General features: G+C 49.4%; 1 protein-coding gene across 7 annotated transcripts in view; it reads left to right on the top strand.

Moving 5' to 3' along the window:
• Positions 1 to 19,976, top strand: part of ST6GAL1 (ST6 beta-galactoside alpha-2,6-sialyltransferase 1) — a 58,797-nt gene that overhangs the window by 8,090 nt on the left and 30,731 nt on the right. For 3 of the 7 annotated variants that reach the window (XM_085586977.1, XM_085586967.1, XM_085586971.1), the window contains exon 1: positions 8,489 to 8,524. The exons of 1 other annotated variant lie outside the window; for it this stretch is intronic. The gene's annotated coding sequence lies outside the window, so the exon portion shown is untranslated. Of the gene's footprint in view, positions 1 to 8,488; positions 9,635 to 19,976 lie in introns of those variants that run through there. 3 more of the 7 variants (XM_085586975.1, XM_085586970.1, XM_085586969.1) reach the window with 2 other exon arrangements.

The raw sequence follows: 19,976 nt of genomic DNA, 5'->3' as shown, positions 1-19,976 counted from the left end.
TTTTTAGGGTCTGACTCTGGACTGCCTTGTAATTAAATGCTTTTTTATGCACAGTCTAATTACTATAGACTGACAATCGAACAGGATGCCTCAGCCAGCCCCAGACCAAGCTCATTGGATTTTTGAACCATGTGGATTGTTTGTATTTCACAGGAGACAAAATTATAATACTCATATAAAAGCAACTTCTAGCTCAGAATATTCCTCTGGATAACACAAGAAAGACCCTGCAGGTCTTTTTGAACACAACTTCAGGGCACTGTGACCTGTGATGGTTTACAGTAGAGAGAAGAGAGGGGAGGAGAGGAGAGGGGTTTAGTGTGTTACAATTTCAGGACTGTGCAGTTCACATTCATGGGGAAAGCAGTTGCCTCCCCAGTCATTCCCCACCACTACCCCCCCCCCAAACAAAAAAAAAAAAAAAAAAAAAAAAATTAAAATTAAAGTGCCAAAACACAATCTCAAACACTTCAGAGACCCAGCGAGTGAGAGACCAGAGCCTGTAGAAGCTCTTCACTTAAGTGCAAAGTCAGGCAGATTTGGGCTGACTTTGCAGAGAAGCAAACTGCCACTCTCAGAGCTGGGCAAAGGGGATAATCCAGTGCTATCTAAAATCTGGATTACCCTGAAATAAGAAAAATTTTGGGACTGTCTTCAACCAAAGTCTGACTGGGGACAGCTGATGGTTGTGTCTTGGCTGTGACAGCTGCAGAGCTCTTCTACAGGCAGGAAATCTTTCAAGGATGGGCACTGGCCTCTGCTGACCCCTAGGAATGAACACTGACCATGGCTGCAGTCAATTGCACTCTTCCTGCCAGCCCGAAAAAACAAACATCCAGGAGAAAGAAACAAAACTCTGCACAAGGGCTCCTCTTGCCCAAGAGCCCGGGCTGGGGAAGTCTATTCTTGTGCAAGGAAATTTCTCTTGCTCATCTCTTGACCTCCCAGACTGTTGGCTGTGCTCCAAGGAAGACATCCTCCTACTCTTCCAGAGCACTCGTGGGGCTGCAGCAGTCTCACTTCCAGGAAATGAGCTAGTGAAAAATTCCCAGTACTCCCCATCCCCTGGTGCCTGTAACAGCTTCACCTGGGAAATCCCAGCTGCCTCCTGCTGCTGCCTCAGTAGCTTATGGCTCGCAGGGTAGGTGGCACTGGACTTTCTTCCAGAATTAGGATATTGCCTTAGATGTTCAGGCAGGAATTTAAAGATGTTTCAGTTCCATTCTGAACTTACAGTTCAGTCTACAAAGTGGTCTTTGGAGGGCAGCACGTTCTGTGGCAATAGTGGTGGGCTCAGTGCTGGCCAATCACCAGTGCACTCACTAGCATGTACTCACCCATTGCTTGCTGTGAGGTAGGACCCGGAGAAAGTCAAAGCAGGCTCAACATTTTAAAAGGGTGTAAAGACAAGTTTATTAACAGTAACTAAAAGAGTACAAAGAATCAGAACAAAACCTTCAAGACATTTCTCCCCTTACAACCTTTTCTTTTCCAATGACAACTTAAAGAAACAAACCCTAAAATTTCAGTCAGTTTACACCCCTAGAATAGTCTTTCTTCAGTTCACTGAGGGAGAGAAGCCCCTCGTGTAAATGTTAAGGAGACTCTTCCACAAGAAAACAGTTCTCTTGTGGCTCTTTTCGCAAATAGCAGCCACCCGGGGAAATCTGCAATCGTGAAATCCCTCCCGTTTTCCACAAGCTTTTCCCACAGCTGTGTTTATGGGCCATGTCAGCTTATGAGCTGTTTTAAAATGAGCAGTCCAAAAGCAAAGGTTCTCATTATCAATCTCTAAAATAATCTTCATCTCTGGGAACGGCGGTCTTCTTCTCTCCCTGGGGACACAGGGTGTTCATCACCCCTCTAACTCCCCATAGATCACAACTACTTTATCACCTGCTTACTTTGGCATGGAGGCATCTTCTCGAAGTCAATTTGAACCCTGCATTTTTCCATGCTATCATGTGTTACAGGGAAACAGTCTGATGTATCAATGACATCTTTCTCCATAGCTTTACAAGAGGATTTCAGCCCCAAGATTCAAGGCACGTCCTCATCGCTGCCATCTGGGACTTGACTTCTCTTCCACTGACCTCAGTGTCTTCATGATGCTCCTCTACATTGTTTGCGTTCTTCTTCCTTCTCTCACCCGAGGGAGGATGGGAGCACGGAGCAGTTCGAGCTCCCCGGGGCTGCGGACGCTGCCCGGGCTCGGCACGGAGCAGTTCGAGCTCCCGGGGCCGCGGTCCCGGCTCGGCACGGAGCAGTTCGAGCTCCCGGGGCTGCGGACGCTGCCCGGGCTCGACACGGAGCAGTTCGAGCTCCCGGGGCCGCGGTCCCGGCTCGGCACGGAGCAGTTCGAGCTCCCGGGGCCGCGGTCCCGGCTCGACACGGAGCAGTTCGAGCTCCCCGGGGCTGCGGACGCTGCCCGGGCTCGGCACGGAGCAGTTCGAGCTCCCGGGGCTGCGGTCCCGACTCGACACGGAGCAGTTCGAGCTCCCGGGACTGCGGTCCCGGCTCGGTACGGAGCAGTTCGGGTTCCCCGGGGCTCCGGACGCTCCGCTGCGGTCCCGGCTCGGCGCTCGCAGCCGGAGCTGCGGCCGGGGCCGCTGCCGGCCCCGGTGCCCTGCCCGCTGGAGCCGCGGCCGAGCCGCCGGCCCCGGCCCGGGGCCGCTCCCGGCTCGGCAGGGCAGGGCAGGGCAGGGCAGGGCAGGGCAGGGCAGGGCAGGCTTCAGGAGCGGTCAGGGTCTGTCACAGATCGCAGCCGCGGCCCGGCCCCGCGGCGCTCCCCTCGCCCTGCCCGCCCCGCTGCGGGGATGCCCCAGGCAGGGCCCGGGCCGGCTGTGTCACCTGGTTGCCAGCCCAAAGGAAGGAAGTTCCCAGGTTTCCTATGTCTTTAACATGTGCTTTTCACAGAGGTGTGCACAGCTTTCCAGTGGATGGACGCTTTGCATCACTTCTGTAAATGATTCCCCATGCAAAACCACCACACAATAGCAAGAGCTTAAGTTCAACCGGTGATATGTAACCTCCATGACCTGCAGAAAAGGATTTCCTTATTTTCTTTGTAGGAAGGCTAACATGCTGCCCACCTTTTCTTTTTTTCTAATCGTGATCAAGATAATGTGCAGGGGTGAGGGAAAAAATGTCACTCGCAATCTGATTCTGCTAAGCTTAAAAGTATATGAATTCCTTTCTTGCCTGAGTAACTCTCAGTGCCATTTTCTTCCCCGCTTCATATTCTCAAAGAGCTGAAGACATCAGCAAAGTACATAATCATAGATGTTGGTTGCAGGAATCATTCTAGGTCTTCATTGTTGAGACTTCAATCTTCTCTACTGTGTAAAGAAAACAAAGAAAATTCTACCTGCAGTTTATTTTTAGCTTGGCTGGGACACAACAGCAAAGGGAGTGATGTGATTTTTGTCACTGGCATGTTGCTGTGCATCATGATCTGGCTTTAGAGGAACTTCCTCCAGTGCCAACATGGCAGGAGGTGGGACGTGAGTGGGGCTTGGTTACCTGTGTCTGTGCATTTGGCTGTTCTGCCCCACTGCTGTAAAATAATAATCACAGCCCTGGGAGATTATAAAACAGCATATTTGGGGTTGTGCTGTGCCCAGAGTACAGCGTGGGGCCCCTGAGGCAGAGGAGCAATGTGGTCAGTCCCCATGACCAAAAACCACATCTGAGAAAGCCCCAGCTGCCGTGACCTGCCACACTGGGCTTCATTCATTCTGCAAAGATTCCAACACCCTGCCAAGCCTTGGATTGTGCAAAGAATCCAGCCCCCTGCCAGGGCCAGGTAAATGCAGTGCCTGGGCAGAGCAAAGAGTGACTGTGTTTAATGTGTGCTGTGTACTTACCTCACACCTTTCCCCCCTGCCCTGACCCTGCTGTTGTGCACAGAGGCAAACCTGGGCTGTGCTGACAGGGCACTGAGCACAAGGGCATTCCTGGTGAGCCACATCGCAGCTCGGGGCCCCCTCTCTCTCCTCTGACAGATGAAGGGGTGATGAGCTGCTGTGCCATCCAAAACTCTGTGCTTGTGCTGGTAAAATTAGAGAAGAAACCATGCCTCACAGGCTGCTGGGATTTGTGATGGCCCGTTCATTTGCAGGCAGGATCCTAGCTCAGAGTGTGATATTGCTTTCTCCCATGGGAGGCAATTCAGTGACACAGAATTTTCCAGTCAAAAAGACGGGATCTGCCTGTTTTAGCTTGGGCTGTGTGTAGACTTGCATCTGTAACGTCTGCAGCTGAGATCTGAGACAACTGAACCTGCCTAATTGTTGCTGTGTGTATGTGCTGCATGTATGCCAGCCTGGATTATACATCCTCCCTTCTCCTTGCTTCTGCTGCCTGGGGTGTGCTGTTTCTGCCACAGTTAAATGTGTCATATTTTTATTGAATAGCAACGTCCCGACTGAAGAGATAAATACAACACAGGCATAATGAATCATGGGCTCCATGGACTTGCTCAGCTCCAGGATGCTGGAGCAGGCCAAGGGATGAAACAGCATGGTCTAACTCTTGTTTTCTTCACTTTTGCCTGCAAAGTGCACCCACGGGAATTCAGAAAACAATACTCATCCTGCCTGTGCAAGAATCCAAGGATCCTAAACGGGCCAGGAGGAAAAGCATGTGCAGGGAACAAGAGGGTCAAGTGGCATAGTTCTCCTCTCTGCTCAACATCCCACTCTGAGGAGGGGTCTGGCTGCTGCTGCTGCCTGGGAAGCCTGGCCAGAGGCTAGAGGGCACTGATCTTACAAAATAATCCTTGGTCAGGCTGAACATGAGCCTCTTACGACACTCCCACTATGAGAAGAATAAATGAAATTAAGAATACAAACAGAAGTGCACTTGTGCACAGAGTGCAAGCCTTTCCCTCTGCTCACGGCAGGACAAGGCTTCAGGACAGATGTCAAAAGATAAATCCTGACTGGGGAAGGACCAGAGATGGGCAGCAAGGAAGAGTGGAGGACTTGGAAACATGACCTAACAGACTGTTAGGTCTGAACGTGGCTATCCAGTGACAAAAGACTACCACAGAGTAAGGCAGTAAATCGGTCTCCCACTGGGGATAGGGGAAAATTACAATAATATTTTTGAAAAGACATTGAGAGAAACTTTCCACTTGCAGGATAAATAAGGACTGGAAAAGATACAGGTTAGCATATCTCCACCAACAGATGTTTTTAAGACCAGGTTAGACAAACTTCTGTCAAGAATGCAGGTTTTGGCAGCAAGGAAGGACAATGCATGTTGTTAAGATTAATTTTAGTATTTTTTTGTTAGCTGATTTCACTGTGCAGAAGCTAGAAGCTTCTGGAGAAAATTTCTGCCCTTGCACAGGGTGAAGGTATTTGTGCACATCCCAAACACAGTGGGACTTCCCTGCAACTGCTCTTCCCAGCATGTGTGGTTTCCCTGCAGTTCAAGGACAGTCAGGTCAGGCAATCGGGGAGATGACAACTATTTATCATAAAGCTATTAGAGTTTTAAGCAAAGCGCTAAGAAATTGAAGATGCATCAAAATATTTTTTCATGTAAAAGCCAGTCAAATGCACCTTTACAGGCCTCTCAGTAAAGGAAGGAGTCTTTGAGGAAGATTCCATTTAAATGCCCCATAAAATCTATTGTTCTCAACCTTCTAATATTAGCAGGCCCAGAGTATAAATATTAATCACTTCATTGAGCAGCAGAGTGGTGCTCTGTGATGTTTCTAGCACTGCAGAGGTAAGTGTGCCCCCTCCCCGCTGATTCAGTCATGACTGAAAGACACACACATGGAGCCCAGAAAATCAGTAGTGCTGGAACACAGCAGCAGCAGCTGGGGGTGGTACAGGAATCCCTGAGCTGGCCTGGGATGTGGCTGGGACAGGACAAGAGCATGCTTGGACAAGAGCCACCTTTATATGCTGTTTTTCTGACTCTGCCAGTCTCTTTAGAGTGACAAATCAAGAGGGGTGACTGACTCCCAGCACTTTTCCCTGAACTGCTCATTCTGCAGCATAGGAAAAAATGACTTGGACGAAGATGCTGATGCCAGCTTTGTTCTCCAGAAAGAAACTCTGCTGGAAGGTAGGAGTCATAAGCCTAAAAAAGCCAGCACAGCTCAGCACAGCCCTGTGGAATTTGGATGCTCTCCCTCACTCCCTATGTGGTCTCCTGTTGCTGCTTGCCTGGGGGCATGGCAAGGTGAGTGGGTGAGGTTCACCCCCCAGAGGCTCCTGGGCTCCAGCACGTTGCTACATTGCTTTCGGTTATATGCAGATTTTGTAAGAGTTTCCAAAGGTAGAGGAAGGGTTTTCTCCACCATGGGTGGTCCTGTTCAGGTACACCATGGTCTGAAACATTATTACAGAAAGAAGGGAGGGATGAGGAGAGTGTGTGTGTGTGTGTGTGTGTGTGTGTGTGTGTGTGTGTGTGTGTGTGTGTGTGTGTGTGTTGGGGAAATGTTGCCGTGGTTTGGGGATTTCTGTACTATCTAGGCAGGTGAAATTGTTAAATTATGCTTCTTCCTGCAAGCAGCACAGCACAAGGGGAATCTGGAATGGAGTCAGGGAACAGTGAGAAGGGGACTTCTGTGAGAGGGGAGTGGGTAGAGGAAAGAGGCAGAAAGCAAGCCCTGTGTGTACTTAACCTGAAGCCCTGAAGGGAAGGGCAGGGGGCTTTTGTGCAGCTCCTTGCACTGACAGCAGGTACCTACCTCCACATGGTTCTAAGTACAAAAGAACTGAGAAGATGCTGAGTGAAAGACCTCAGCTCAGGCTAAGACCTTTCTGAGCAAACATCCACATAAACATACCCCAATTAGTGGTAAGTGTGGGTTGGCCAGCTGCCCATCTCACTTATGTCCCTACTCAAGAGAGACACAGAAACTCATCTGCATTCGGGTTCAGCACATATGTAAGGCTTAACTAGCTTTTAAAGGCCAGGAAGTGCCCTAAACCACTTTGCCTGTCCAGGAAGGTGTCTGCCTGCTGTGAACCCCCAGGCTCAGTGTTCATGCTCCAAGAGCAGCACTCTCAGCCAAGGGTTCTGAAGGGCACAGGTGTAAACCCATCCAAGACCCGAGTCCTGCACCTTGTCCAGGCAAGTAGGCTCTGCCTCCCTGATTCTCCCAGGCAGTGCATCAAACTGCTTGCAGGGAACATCCCATCCAGCCCCTCTGCAGCCACGGAGAGGCACCAGGAGACATGAAAGCCACAATTCTCCCGTCAGCTCTCCCTTCAGCACCTAGCTCAGACTGGTACCAGCTGAAATGGGAGTACCTGGGAAGTGCATGGGGTTGCAACGTGAACCTGAATGCTGCAACAGTTCTGGGGGTCATTTAATTTCTGAGGGATTATTTTGTAATACTTTATGTATCCTTGCAAGTGTTTCATGTTCTCTGATGTTGGAAAGTCCTTGTGAAGACCTTGCTCTATCCAGTTGGAGCAGAGAGGTACACTGTACGAGGGAACATCATCTGCAGCCAAGGTGGGAGTAATGCACAGAGAGATGCTGGTTTTGGACAGACTTGTATGATATAACCCTGCACCAGATGCTGACTCCTTTCAAGTAAGAACTCCAGAAACAGTTTGCTTGCTCTTTTCAGTTAGCATTGGAAGCACAGCAGCCAGGATAGGCACAGTGGGACCGTGTCGTGCAGCCCCAATGGGGACTGATGCTGATTTAAGCAGGGCATTTGTTCTGGCTTGCATGGCTCAGAGTTTGAGCTTTTATGATCACAATAATCAGCTTGCCTTGCCTGGACCCCGATTAGTACATAGCTTGGCAAAACGTATTGCACGCACTGGTCCCTGCTTGTGCTTTTGTTCGATAAAGAAGCCAAAAGTAGTTTAAGGCTGTAGCCAGCTGCAGGCAGAGTAGCCGTGTGCCCCATTTGCCCCGCTGTGGGCATCCCCGGGGTGCAGGGCGTGCCCTGGAGGAGCCCCGGCCCCGAGGGCTCTCCCGGGCAGCACCGAAACAGTGCTGGGGGGAGCTGCCTGCGGCTCGCTGACGAGCTATTGATGTATCTGCAGTGCATATTCGAAACGAGCCCATGTGACGGAGCGAGGCGGCAGCTCTCCCGCGTCCGTAACGGGCACGATCGTTTTCTTTGCACACACAGCTCGCCGAGGCAGGCGGGCAGGGCCGGCGCCGGGGCTCCCACCGAGCCTGCCGCAGGGCGTGCGGCACTGTGTCCCGGCCGTGTGCGGCACCGAGCCGGCCCCTCGGCCGGGCTGCCCCTGGCCGCTGCCCGGCCCAGGGGAGCAGCGGGGCCGTGCTCGGGGCTGTCGCTGCCGGGCAGCCGCTCCTCCTCCCCGCAGCCGTGCCGTGAGGGGCGGAGGATGAGGAGGGCGAGGAGGATGCCCCGTGCCCGCCGAGCAGCCGGGCGGGCGGCGCCTCCCCCCGCCCCAGCGCCTTAAATGCCTCGGCCGCGGCGGCAACAAAGGCGGGCGGCGGCCGTGAGGGAGCGAGGGGCCGGCCGAGGGTCGGCGGGGCGGGGCTGCCGCCGAGCGCCTGAGGGTCGGCGGTGAGTGAGGGCTGAGGGCGGCGGGGCCGGCTGGCGGTGAGGGAGCCGCCGGGGGTCGGCGGTGGGCGAGGCTGAGGCGCCGCGGGAGGGCGGGAGGGCCGTGCCCGGCCGGGTCCCGCCGGGTCCCGCCGCCGCGGGGGTCTCGGCTCCGCCGTGAGGGGCCCCGGGTGGGAGCGGGCTGCGGCGGGCAGCGTGCGGCGGGAGAGCGCCGGCTCCGCCGCGGCGTAACTTCTGCTAATTCTTATTATGTTTGTAGCCCCATCAGTATAAACTTCTAAGAGCGGCAGATGTGTATGGCGGCGTCGCCTGTCCCCCTGCCGCTGTCCCCGCTCGCCGGGGCTGTGGCGGCACAGGCGTCCCCGCTGGCTGCGCAGCCCGCCCGGCGGCACCGCGGCGGGAGCGTGGGCGGGGGACGAGGCAGACCCCGGCCCCTGCCTGCCTCCGGTCCCTGCTCACCCCTGCCCGGATCTGACAGATCTCTGCTGGCCTGGGTCAGCCCGCAGGAACCCGCCAGTTGTAGCAAGGGATTTAATCTGTGAGTAATTTTAGAAGTAGCTGCATTCGTCTCTACTAGCGCACAGCAGGTCAGGCTGCAGAGAGAATAAATAATGTGTTTTTTGTGCTGCCGTGTCAGTTTTTCTAGTCTTTCAGGCAAGTCTCTGTTCCTGCATTTATGAGCCCCCGGTAAAACAGGGCAGTGGATGGGGACCAGGGGCTGAAAGAGTGGGAACTTCTGCTGCTTTATGCTGTTTCCATATCTGCTTGCTGCAACTGGATCTTATCACTGAGAGTGTCAAACCAGAAATATCTGCAAGGGGAAAGGTGCCGTGGCAGAGCAGCTGGATGTAGCAGGAGATTTTCTTGGCTGTGAGGAAGTGAGAAACCAGAGCTGCCTGTTAATGTGTGAGGAATGAGTCTAACTCTCTCTCTGTGACTCCTCCTTTAGTGGCACACTCACACGACTGCACTTGCCTAAAGACTGGTAGCTAACCTGGAATACTTTTTCTGAGCTGGGATAACTTGAAATAGATGGGAGTGCTGTGATGCAAGGCTGCATCATCTTCCTGCTCTCTGAGGGGAGTCAGTGGAAGGAGACCCCAGCAGAATGGAGTAAGTGTACATAAGGTGTGTTACTGGGGGGAGGGGACAGCTTTCTGTCCTCAGCTTTTGCTGCAAAAACTGAGTATTGTACTGACCTTGGTAGTGCATCTTGGAAAGTCTTCCTCACCTCGTAGTGTCCAGGACAAAATACACTCATCCCACGTTTCATCACTGCCCTGGGTCACCGTGTCAGAGAAGGTTTAGGTGGGGCTCCAGATGCCTGAGGAGCTCATATAGATATGAGTGATGCTAAATCTTCTCCAGGAGGAAGAATATTAACAGGAAAAATCTTCCCCGAAAGGCCCCTGGGACAGAGGCCAAGAGTATCTAATGAGGCAGACTTTTCCTGTTAGCTGTGGTTCTTGTGAGAGGGTGAGGGCCTGGGGGGCTGGAGATCTCCATGTGGAGATCTCAGAAGGCAGGCAGCCATCCCCAGGTCTACTCTGCTCTGGGCATCTGATCACCTCACCTGGCCATAAACCACTGCTCTGGAGGTCAGGCAGCTGCTGAGTCAAGACAAATCATCTATTTTCTTCTGGTTCAGCAAATAAATTGGTTTGGTGGTGGTGCTGCAGGGATGAGCAGCTCTGTAGTGCCAAGGTGTGTGCCCTGTCAGTGTTGGGGACAGGACAGCTGTGCAAGGCTGCAGCTTGGCTCCAGAGAAATCTATACACTGCTTTTCTTCTCTCATATAATGGTTGCTTTCTGTAGGTAAGCTACAGTGGAAGGCACTGTGTTTTGTGGGTGTAGTGGGAACATTGTGGGTCCTCTGCCAAAATGTGTGCCTATGGCAAAAGTGATGCATGGCCTGGAAATGGAGATGCTCACATTAGTGAGCTGCCACATTATCACTGGAACTGCAGTGCTCAGCTGGGTGTGTATGTATCTCTTGCTGGCAGCAAATGTGAGGTTAGGCTTCAGAAAAGAGGAATATCTGATCATATCTACTTAATTCTTGGACACAAAAATATTTGTTGATGTGGCTTTGAGCAGGCTGCCCACTCTGGTGGCTGCTGTTTGTGTGCTCTGTCACTTGGTTAAACCCAAAGAGTGGAAATGCAGGTGTCTCACTGTTCATGGAGACCTAGTTTTCTAGGGACAAAATAGGTGAGTACTTAAACCTTGTTCTGCAGTGACTGCTGGCAGAGTCATCTCCTGCAGGAGCTGGGGATACATGAGAGGAATTAGAGGTGCCAGTATGAGGTGGGCAGGGGTGGCCTAACAAAGGGCAGAGCAGATGCAGCCAGTAATGTTCTGTATCTTAACTGTCCTTGAGACAGTGCTGCGAGAGGAGCTGATCGCTGTGGGTGCAGAGCTTTATGTCCCTGTGGCTCTGCTGTGGGACAGGTGGGTGCTAAGGGAGCCCTGCACCGAGGGCTGTGTCCCCAGCACTCACACAGGCACCTCTACCACGGCAGTCTCACCCAGCTCCTGTCCTGCCCCAGGCTGGGGGAGCCAGCCAGGGATGGTAGTGGGCCAGGTTGTGTTGGCCTTTGCTCTCGGGCTGACTGATATGGAGGATATCATTGAACTAAAGTTCTTTGACTGCCAGGGCTTCTCCTCCCACCCTTACCCTGTCCATTGGCAGTTTTTGGAAGGGCAGAAGTGCTGCTGCAGTCATGATCCTCAGCCCGTTCCACAGGAGAGGTTCGGTGGCATGCACAGCCACCAGTGAAAATGTCATTTTCCTGTGCTCTACTCAACATTTGTAAAGATCCCTGTAATAGGTCTGACAGAGTTGTTTTCATGATCTTTTTCCAAGTGTCCAGACCTTTTCTGTAGCCCTCAGATTTTGGAAGAGAGATGTAAATCACAATTCTGCACAGGATTAGCAATCAGAGAGCATTATGAATCAATCTGATACTTTGTCTTAGTCACAACCCTTCTTAGAACGCTGACCTACATATGACAGCTTTCCCTGTAACTGCTTCACCAAGGACAGGCTTTGCTTCCCAGTGTGAGGTGGTCCAGTAGCTGGGCATGTTTGTTTGAAGAACATTCTTGGTGGCTTCAGATGTGCTTGAAGTCTGTGCTGCTTGACTGAGAACTTGTCAGGGAAGTGTGAAATACAAGTGGTTCCTTTGAATGTTCTTTTAATTATAATTGTGCTGATAAAAAACCTAGAAGATGAAATGAGATGCTTTCTGTCTAAAGTGCTGTTAGATGTTGAGCCAGCAGGGATCATTGTTATCAGATCCTCTAATCACTTGTGTGATTAAAAACCTTGGAAAAATGTACATGTTTGAGCTACTTGCTTGTAAGTAAAAATGAAAGTTTATTGCCTTTCTGAATGTGTGCTGTAGCTCAGCCTTTGGTGAGGTGTGAACCCAAAGCTTCTGTAAAATCCCTCCCTGTGGTGCCTTTGGCTAGCTGGGGTTTGCTGGTCTCCCTGCAGCACTTGGAAGGTGGTGCATTTGCCTTGGCTTGGGGTGTCTCTGAAATGAAGAGCTCTGCCACCAAGTCATCCGGTGGTCTTCGCGGTTTGCTTGTGGCATGTTGCTCACAAGTTTCAAATAGAGGTTGGTGTGGAAAGCTGCAGCACAGCATCTTTCGTTTTTTTTCTATAAATAGCTAGAATAAAAAGGTCTGTTTGTGAGACTGGAAACATTGCACGTAATAGCTCACCTTCTAACAATATGCTGAAGTTCAGGGAGTCCTCTGCTTTTCTACTTTGACTCCTGTACCTGGGAATGGTTTGTGTGTACAGGCAGAAGGGAGCCAGACTGTGCTAACGTTTCTCTGTGCTCCTGATGTGTGTTAGCTCTGGGAACTGGCAGCTACTGAAAATGAGCTGAGCAAAGCTGCTCCTGGTACCTCAGTGCTGCTGAGGCAGTGGAGAGCCCGAATGCCCCCAGCACAGGATGCCAGTCTGTCTGGCTGTACATGCCACACTGATCCCTGGGCACTGGCAGGCATGTTTGTCACAGAGCCCAGCTTGTGCCTGGGACTCCTGGGGCTGGTAGAAACTGGAAACAAGCTAATGTTCCCTCCTTTAATATTGCATCCACTGTGCTTACAGTGGCTGCAGCAGTTTGGATTTTCAGCTGTAAAATTTTGCAGGAAAATAAGAGTTGTTGACAGCAGTGATTATTTTTTTAATATCCATTGCAGCTTGCCCTTTGTGACTTTGTGATACAGTGTTTGCTGATTAGGAAATCAGAGGGGTTCCAATCAACCTGACTGGGTTCACTGGATTTTCTGGAAGTACCCTGTGTGTGCCAGCAGAGTCCCACATGTGTGGGGAGAGTATGGTGACCCTCACTGGGATGGAATGACAGCTTTCTCAAATGGATCTCCTGGGCAGTAAAAGACATCTGTGGTCTTGGTTCCCCCCTGGTAATCTCAAGGACCTGCTTTTACCTTGAAATGACATTTAATGTATAACATCAAAGTAATGACGTTTTTGTTCTAAATTTGTTTGTAAGGCAGAATCTTTAGGAAAGACTGCAAGGAGAGCTCTGTTGCCTGAGCTGCTCTCTTCTGAAGGCACAGAGCATCCCAGAAGATCTCAGAGAAGATGTTGTCATGCTGTGACCTGCATTGCCTTGCAAGACTGAAAATTTGGGCGTGAACCTTTGTTAACTAATTTGCGTTAAAGTTTATTTATTTGGTTGGTTTTTGGTTTTATCTCCTTCCCTCACAGTTTAGTTCTTCCTAAATTCAAGATTTTACTTTGGTCCAGGGATGGATTATCACTGTGTTAATTCTTGGTTATCCCTGTGACTTGACTGTGGTCCTGCCATTCTTTGTGCTTGCAATGGGTCTTAAAGAAAAAAAAAAAAATTAGATGTACAAGATTGTAATTGTTGAGATAAAATGTCCCTGTTGGTCTCATGAGACCCCACCTGGAGGGCTGCACGCACCTGGTGTGGGGTCCCCAGCACAGGAAGGACATTGGCCTCTTGGAGCAAGTCCAGAAGAGGCCACCAGGATTATTAGAGGGATGGAGCGTCTCTCCTGTGAGGAATGCTGAGGGAATTGGGATTATTGAGGCTGGAGGAGAGAAGGGATCAGGGTGGCCTCATTGTGGCCTTCCAGTGCCTGAAGGGAGCCTGCAGGAAAGGTGCAGAGGGACCTTTTACAAGAGCCTGGAGGGACAGGACAAGGAGAAATGGCTTCAAAGTGGCAGAGAGTAAGTTTAGATTAGGTATTAGGAAGATTTCTTCCCTGTGAGGGTGGTGAGGCCCTGGCACAGGGTGCCCAGGGAAGCTGTGGATGCCCCATCCCTGGAAGTGTCCCAGGCCAGGCTGAACAGGGCTTAGAGCAGCCTGGGGTAGTGCAAGGTGGCCCTGCCAAGGCAGGGGGTGGGACAAGATGATCTTTAAGGTCCCTTCCAACCCAAAACCTTCTTGGTGATTCTATGATACTTTGTTTTTTTTTTTGGTTGCTTATATTTTTATATAAATTTATATTTGTCCTTCTCCAGCACAGCTTCAGTGTAGATAATTGTCAGGGAGTTAGGCACTTTGTAAGTGAGGTCCATTAGCAGAAATGTAGCAAAGATGGAAAAGTTGTGCTCCGGCTCCTCTGGGCTGGTATTTCACAGGCAAGTCTGATGAATACTTTATATGTTTTATGAGAGTCTGGAAGGTGCTGGATGGGTTTTGCTCTCATCCACAGGATGGTGTCTGTGAATATGAAGCTTGTTTCATATTAACAGCCATTCTTGCAATCTTGAAATCCACTTTTCACAAATGCTTATGTCCATGAGTATTGCTTTCTTGGGAAGATCATCAGAGTGACTGGTTAACAAATTCATTTCAGAGCTTGATAATGTTTATTTTGTGAAGTGTGTAGGTGCCTAGGGAGCTGCCTTGCACCTTTCTGAACAGAACCCATTGTGGAGGAAAATCTCCTCCCCAGGAAGGGATGTGTTATGACTTACTTCCAATGCTGCAGGGACAGGTTGCAGTTAGATGAGGGGGATTCCCAAAGGCAAAAATGGAACTGGTAGAAATAAGTGTTGCTTGTGCCTGTGACATGAAAGAGTATTTTTAGAGACACGGGAGTCCCCAGTCAGAGAGGAAGGAAGAGCAATGCCTTGTGTGACACGACAAAGTGAGAGATCACTGGCATTTTTAGGCTCTTCATCTTTAATGTAATGCTTGTTTAAAGAACAACTGTCTTGAATCCTGTGGACTGAGCAGCTTCCTGTGGATTGAGTAGTATGAAAAGGTGATGGAGCCTTGGGGCTGGGCAGTGGCTCCATGTGCTGTGTGCAGGGACCACTGCCAGGCTGCTTTACCAGAGGGGTCTGAGCAGAGCACAAAGGTGGGGGAACCGTGTGGATGCTGTGTAACTTTTTGTAGATTTATCTGCTGATTTTCAGAGCAGCTGTTACTTGTATCTTCTGGTTTATTTTTTTATAACATACTGTGAGTGTGGAGTAGCAATTATTTCAGGTTCTGTAGATGTGGCTCAGCAATTTCAAATGTGGTTAGAAGTGCATTTTTAAAAATTGAGGTGAACTCCTTTAAGTCTACACCTGGGGTAACAGTCAAATTAATTGTCAAGTATGATATACCTCCCCTCTTCCCTTCTCTTGTTGCTTTTGGACACGAAATGAGTACACAGAAGCTTGGTGAGTTCAAGAGAGAAGAAGAGCTAATTTTATTTCTGACTTTGCAATATATAGAATTCTAAAAGTGACAGTGGATTGGAGGATGAAATTGCCACCTCTCCAACAACACTGGTCAAACTAACAGTCCATCAATTCTCTTCTCCCACAAAGAAGAATGCAAAACAATCATTATTTACATGAATAGTGCCTGAGAACTCCAGTAGAAATATGTAAACATTATCAGAAGGCTAAAGAAGTTTTATGAGAACTTTAAAACTTTCAAAAGAACTATAGAAGAAAACTTAACACTTTTAAAAATCGGGGCAACACCCTCTCAATTTTGGAAACTTCTTACCACTTTGTAAATCACTTTGCAAAAGACCTGTCTCTTTCAGATTAATTACATGTTCCAAGGTTAAGAAGTTTGCCTAGTTATTAGGGGAGTGCAGTTGGGTGACTATTTAGTATATATTCATGGATGAATTGTTTAATTAGACAGATAATCATATGCTTGCAATCTAAGGAGAAAAATTCAGAGAGATTAATTAAGGAATGGCTAGAAAATTTGATGTCAGACATCATGCTAAGTTTCAGCCTGGACCCTCTTAATTAAAATTAGTTTAGTTCATGCTAGAGGTGAATGGAAACGAAGGGAATTTAAGCTTACCATGGCTACAGATGTGGGAGTGTACCAAGGTCAGTAATGCATATTAACTCATACTTTTAAAATTAATTTCTGGCACTAATTAGGCTTGACTTTCCCCATCTGTCTTCACGCAGACAACACTCCTCGCTTATTTGAGGTATTGCAGAAATGCCTTTCCCCCCCCACCCTGCCCCTCGCTGTTCCTTTGCGACCTCTGAGCTGCGATTTGACGCTGGGTGAGGCCGGCATCGAACCCTGCAGGTGATGCTGCAGATGCTGCAGATGCTTAATTGTGCACCTAAGCATTGTCCTGCTGCTGCCAGAGCTTCGCCTCCGTGGGGTGTTCTCAGGTGAAACGGTATGCAGGGCTCCCAATAAGTGGGGGGAGCAGCTGCGTGTTGCTGGCCCCCCACATTCTCCTGTGTGCTTGTGCTGTTCTTGGCCAGGTGGTGCTGGAGACTGTAGCATGGTGGTGATGATTTTTGGAGAGTGTGGACCACCATGGCTGCCCTAAGCCCACCTGCCAGGGTTTCAGTAACCACAGGCTGTGTTCGTGGCTTGCTTTATCCAGCACTGGCTGATTTTCTGAAGTGAAGAACTCGGGCTGTGTGAGAAGGTGATTATAGCCTGCTTCCCCTCCTCTGAGACTGCTCCACTGGAGTGTTTTAATGCTGTGTTTTACAGTCTTGAAATTGTTTTGGAGCATTTCCTTTGGCCAAATTCCTGGCTAGCCATATGCTCCTAGAAACCTTCTCATCCTTCTGGTAATGCTCCTTGTAGCCCCCTTCAGCTCCTGCCAGATTCCTGAGCAGCCATCTCTTACACAGCTTTCAGTCTCTCTGGTTCTTGAGCATCTTTTAGCCCTCCCACATCCTTGGCTTTCTTTCTCTTAGGTTTTATGAAAACAAACTCTTGGGAAAAAAATCCCAAACCAAAACCAAAAATAGCACAGTAAAAACCCCTACCCACTCTCCAAATGTCCAAATAAATTCTACCTCTTTTCTCTGTAGTTGCACATATTATTTTTCACAAAACTGAATTTAGCTGTTGGTGTTATCAGTAGTTCTAATGAATTTTTTTATAGCCAGTTAGCAGGAGACTATTAACTGTGTGTCTATGTCAAAAAGTAGGTGTCATGGTTCGGAGCAGATGAGCTGCAAAAACTACCCCCTTAAAAATGGCCTGTGGAGAAGCTAAGTTGGTATTGATCACTGGAGAAAGAGATTGCCTCTGGTTTGGGGAGGAGGCTCAAGGAAGTTGAGTTCATCTTGAGCAAGATGGGTTTGAAATGGAAATATTGGTCTTTGCAGTACATGGGGAAAGCAGTGAGAAAGTTGGTAGGTGTGGGGAAAAGGATCCTGCTGGAGCATTGCTGGGACAAGGCTGTGGCTGGGTGAGAGAGGTTGGATCAGCCATAACTTGCACAGGTCATCATTCTCCATGGCCATGGCATGGCTCCTGCTTGGGCTGTGGGGCTTGGCAGTGTCCCTGTAGCTGCATCTTATCCTGGAGATGTGTGGGAGATCAAGTCCTGCTTCAGCTTGCCTTGCAACAGGTGAGCTTCTCTGTTCCTGGGAGCAAAGTCCAGCAGCAGGAGATTTCCTCTCTAGGGTATCCCAGTAATGTCCTGGTAATCATGTCTGTGTTTCCCCAGGCCCGTGGCCAGCCTAGCAATCAGTAACTGGATTTTCAATTCCTACCCTCTTCTGGGTAGCAGAGGTTGAGGTGTGGCAGCAGTGATCACATCAATCTCAGATCCCTGACTAAGGCACCGCCCGAGTGCCTGTGCTGCTCTGTGTTCTTGGATCCCAAGCCTCTCTTCTGCAGAAGGGATGGGTTTGGATTTCTTGCTCTTCGTGGTGCTGCTGAAGTTATTGTATTTGCACAGAGCCAATTCCTCTGAGATGATGATCACTCTTCTGTTTAAGCACAAGCTGCCAACTTACAGAATTAATTGCCAGTGATCTGCAGTAGCCCTTGACTTGTCCTAGAATTTGCTTTAATAAAAGAGAATAGATCTTTAATGAAAGTGGAAGGACTTGTGTATTTCTCTGAAAATACAGAGGGGCTTGCGAAGCCGGGCTCTCAGAAGGCAGGACAGCTTTTAAGTTTTGCAGCCCAAATCTGACCTCTGTGTACTGCAGTTTTTGATTGCATGGTTCCACAGATGCTGCTTGGCTTGATGCTGCCTTGCTCATTGTGCATAATTGATCTGTATTTGTAGTTGTTAGGTGGGGTTTTCATCTTCCTTTTTGCAGCTCTGAGGTTGTGCTTTACTTGTGTGCTTAAGCCCTTCCCCAAGGACAGAAACACAACTTGTCCAATAGGCTCCTCTGTGGTGCTGCTCATAAATGTCTGAGCAGCTGCAGTTCATGGTGTGTTTGTGGGAAAGCAGCTCTGTAAATGGGGAGCTGAGGCATGCACAAGGGTACTCAGATAATTCTGGGTGCTCTTTGGGGAAGCTGCCAGGAATTCTCCCATCTTAATTTCTGATGTCCATGAAGTGCAGTTCTGTGGCTGAGAGCTCAGCCCATGTGCAGACCTGATCTTGGGTCTGTCTTTCTGCAAGGGTCTGGCAATAAAGGATGTGAGAAGTTTATTTTAGGGTTTGATTTTGTAGCAGCTGTAAAAAAAAAAAAAAGGCAGGAATCACTTTTTTGTCAACTTTGGTTTGCTGCTCCTGAAACTCTATCTGGCTTTTATACCTTATTTAATACACATTAAAAAAAAAAAAAAATCTGCTGGAAAAAAACCCACCCAGGTAGAGAGTTTTTTCAGTGCTGTCATTAGGTGAGTGCTCCTGCTGTGAAAGGAGTATGCTGTGACAAAATGAGGGGCAGGATTAGGTGAATCATCACCAGGCAGTGCTAATGAAACCTTGTCCTCCCTGTGGAGCCTCGGTGGGGAGGCTAGGCTTTGCGGGCAGGATTTGTTGGCTGGCTGACACCGGTGACCAGGGGAGCCGTGTGCTCTGCCAGTGGCCCGAGAGCAGGTATTTATTTGCTCCAGTCAGTGCTTCTCTTCAGGCTTGTTCCCAGCCTGCCTTCCAGTCCTTGCCTTAGCGGTCTTCATGGACCACTCCTGGTCTGAAGCTCTTCAGCTTCCCATTCCACTTCTGGTCTGTGATGTTGTCTGGGTTTCACATCCTGCTCCCCTGTGTCTGGTAGACCTGCTCCATTCTGGCTTCTTTGTTCCTCACATCTTCTCATCTGGCTGATGTGACCAGAGGGTACTGCTGTCCCTGCCAGTGGTGGCATTGTTCGTGTCCCTGCTTCCCAGCCAGTGTCTCTTCCCTCCCTCCCATGCTGGCCCCCGTCTGAGCCTCTGTGCTGTGGGGCCTGGGGGCATTCCTGGCTGATGCTCTGCAGAAGCTTTAATGGTTTTCCATTTAACTGTGATTAACCTGACAGGCAGTGCTTTGCTTATTGCAATCTGGAAGAGTGGTGGTGGCAACATTTCTAACTTTGGGATGAATCAGCACTAACAATAAAGCAGGAAACAAATACCATTTCTTTTACAAGGCGACAGACAGCCGGATGTTTTCCTCTGCCAAAGCATCCATCCTGCTATTGGTTAAGATGTAGCTGGTAAGGTGGGAAGGAGAAATAATTTCTCACTCATAGAAAAAAGGTAAGTCATAAGTCTGACTGCCAGTGGGTGGGATGCTGAATGACAGAGGAGGCTGTTGCTTCCTCCTCCTCCTGATCCCACAGTCTGGTTGTTAGTGCACAGACCTGTCACATTGGAGCCTGGATGTTACCAGAGTGTATTGAATCCCTTCAGGCAGACAAATTTTGGGCTGGTGTCTAATTTAAAGATTCTCCAGAATCTTTCCCTATAGATCCTCTGTCTTAGTAGGGAAGAAGAATTAATGATAAATTAATGAAGACTTTTACGTTGTTCTGAATTTGGGGATAATTTTAGGCCCATACTTAACCTTGTGATCTTTCAAGCTTTTGCCTCTTTTAATAATTACCTGCTTGTATTCCTGATGGTTAAACTTGCCATATAGAAATGTTGTGTTGATGAATTCCTCAAATTCTGGTTTGACCAGAAGGCAGGAGGTGTGAACACACTTGTGCTCATGGCTTTCAGGACTAGTGCTGAGAATTCAAGCTGTGCCAAGGGGCACTGCCCACCCTGCA

This window comes from Lonchura striata, chromosome 9 (assembly GCF_050655825.1).
Source record: "Lonchura striata isolate lonStrDom1 chromosome 9, ASM5065582v1, whole genome shotgun sequence".
Taxonomy (NCBI): domain Eukaryota; kingdom Metazoa; phylum Chordata; class Aves; order Passeriformes; family Estrildidae; genus Lonchura; species Lonchura striata.
The sequence above is the reverse complement of the archived record's forward strand: the minus strand, read 5'-3'. Positions and strand labels throughout refer to the sequence as shown.